Raw genomic sequence first — 2,490 nt, 5'->3', positions numbered from 1 at the left:
ATCAAAAAAATGTCGATCTCAGCCTTAAATAAACTGAATGACACAGCCTCAACAGACCTCCGAAATAAAGAATTCAACAGATTCACAACCCTTTGATAGAAGAAATTCCTCAAATCTGTTTTGGATTTGCAACTCCTTATTCTGAGATTATGCCTCTGCGTAACCTCACATTTTACCACATTGTATTCTGTCTGCCAAGTTTCTGTCCAATCACTTAACCTGTCTCTATCTCTCTACAGACTCCGTTTCTCATTCACACCACTTGCTTTCCCACCTATGTTTGTGTCATTTGCAATCCTGGCAGATACACTCACTTTCCTCATCCAAGTCATGAATATGTATTGTCAATAACTGTGACACAAGCAATGACCCATGTAGCACTCCACTCATTACAGGTTGCTATTGTAAAGATCCTGAGCATGGTGGCTCAGTGATTAGCACTGCTACCCAATAGCACCAGGGACCTGAGTTTGATTCCAGCCTCAGGTGACTGTGTGGAGTTTGGATGTTCTCCTCGTGTCTGAATGGGGTTCCTCAGGGAGCTCCAGTTTCCTCCCACAATCCAAAGAGATGCAGGTTAGGTGGTCCATGGTGTTCAGGGATATGTAGATTAAGTGTGTTAGCCATGGGGAATGTAGGGATGGGATTGGGGTATGGATTGGATGGTCTTTGGAGGGTTTGTGTGAATTTGTTGGACCAAACGGCCTGTTTCCTCACTGTCGGTGTTCTATTAAAAAAATCCCAACACTCAGCCTTCATATTAGTTAGTCAATCCTCTATCCTTGCTATTATACTACCTCCAACACAATGGGCATATCTTATTATGGAGCTTAATCTGTGGTGCTTTATCAAATGCTTTCTGAAAATCCAATTATATACATTCACTGTTTATCGCCATCTATTCTGCTTATTGTCTCCTCAAGAATTCTAGCAAATTTGTCAGACATGATTTCCTCTTCACGAAGCAATGCTGATTCTGCTTGATAATATTAAGTATTTCTAAGTCCTCTGCTATTACATCCTTAATAACAGACTAGCATTTTCCCAATATCAGACATTAGGCTAACTGACTAATTGCCTGTTAGCTGTTTTTTTTATCCCGTTCCTTTTTTAAGTTAAAGTGTTACATTAACAATTTACCAATCCTTCATGGTCTATCCAGAATCTAATGATTCCTGGAAGATTCCTACCAGTGTATTCACTATCTATATAGCTACTTCCTTTAATAGCCTAGAATGCATCACATCAAGTCCAGAAGACTTATCGGTCATTTCCTTAGCACCTTTTCTCTAGATACAGTTTTTTGTATTTATTTCCTCTCCTGGAAAACTAGGGCAATGATTGCTGAGCGTCTTGCTGAGATATTTGTGTCATTGATAGCCATACGTGAGGTGCCAGAAGACTGGAGATTGATTAATGTGGTGCCATTATTTAAGAAAAGTGATAAGGAAAAGCCAGGGAAGTATAGACTGGTGAGCCTGACATCGGTGTGGGCAAGTTGTTGGAGGGAATCCTGAAGAATAGGATTTACGTGTATTTGGAAAGGCAAGGACTGATTAGGGATAGTCAACATGGCTTTGTGCATGAGAAATCATGACTCATGAACTTGATTGAGTTTCTTGAAGATGGAACAAAGAGGATTGATGAGGGCAGAGCAGTAGACGTGATCTATATGGACTTCAATAAGACATTCAACAAGGTTCCTCATGGGAGACTGGTTAGCAAGGTTAGATCGCATAAATCCAGGGAGAACTAGCTACTTGTATACAGAACTGGCTCAAAGGTAGAAGACAGAGAGTGGTGGTAGAAGTTTCCTTTTCAGACTGGAGGCCTGTGACCAGTAGTGTGCCACAAGGATAGGTGCTGGGTCCACAACTTTTCATTTATATAAATGATTTGGATGTCAGCCTAAGAGGTTTAGTTAGTAAGTTTGCAGATGACACCAAAATTGGAAGTGTAGTGCACAGCAAAGAAGGTTACCTCAGAGTACAACGGGATCTTGATCAGATGGGCCAAAGGGCTGAGAAGTGGCAGAAGGAGTTTAATTTAGTTAAGTGTGAGGTGCTGCATTTTGGAAAAGCAAATCAGAGCAGGACTTATACGTATAATGGCAATTTCCTGGGCAGTGTTACTCAACAAAGAGAGTACAGGTTCATAGTTCCATGAAAGTGGAGTTGCAGGTATATAGGATAGTGAAGAAGGCGTTTGGTCAGAGCATTGAACATTGAGTATTGGAGTTAGAAGGTCATGTTGCACCAGTACAGGACATTGGTTAGGCCACTTTTGGAATATTGTATACAATTCTGGTCTCCCTCCTCTTGGAAGGATGTTGTGAAACTTGAAAGGGTTCAGAAAAGATTGACAAGGATGTTGCCAGGGTTGGAGGATTTGAGCTATAGGGAGAAGTTGAACAGACAGGGGCTGTTTTCCCTGAAGCATCAGAAGTGACCTTATAGACATTTATAAAATCATGAGGGGCATGGATAGAGT

The sequence above is a fragment of the Chiloscyllium plagiosum genome, chromosome 17, assembly GCF_004010195.1.
Source record: "Chiloscyllium plagiosum isolate BGI_BamShark_2017 chromosome 17, ASM401019v2, whole genome shotgun sequence".
Taxonomy (NCBI): domain Eukaryota; kingdom Metazoa; phylum Chordata; class Chondrichthyes; order Orectolobiformes; family Hemiscylliidae; genus Chiloscyllium; species Chiloscyllium plagiosum.
Note: the sequence above shows the minus strand (reverse complement) of the source record.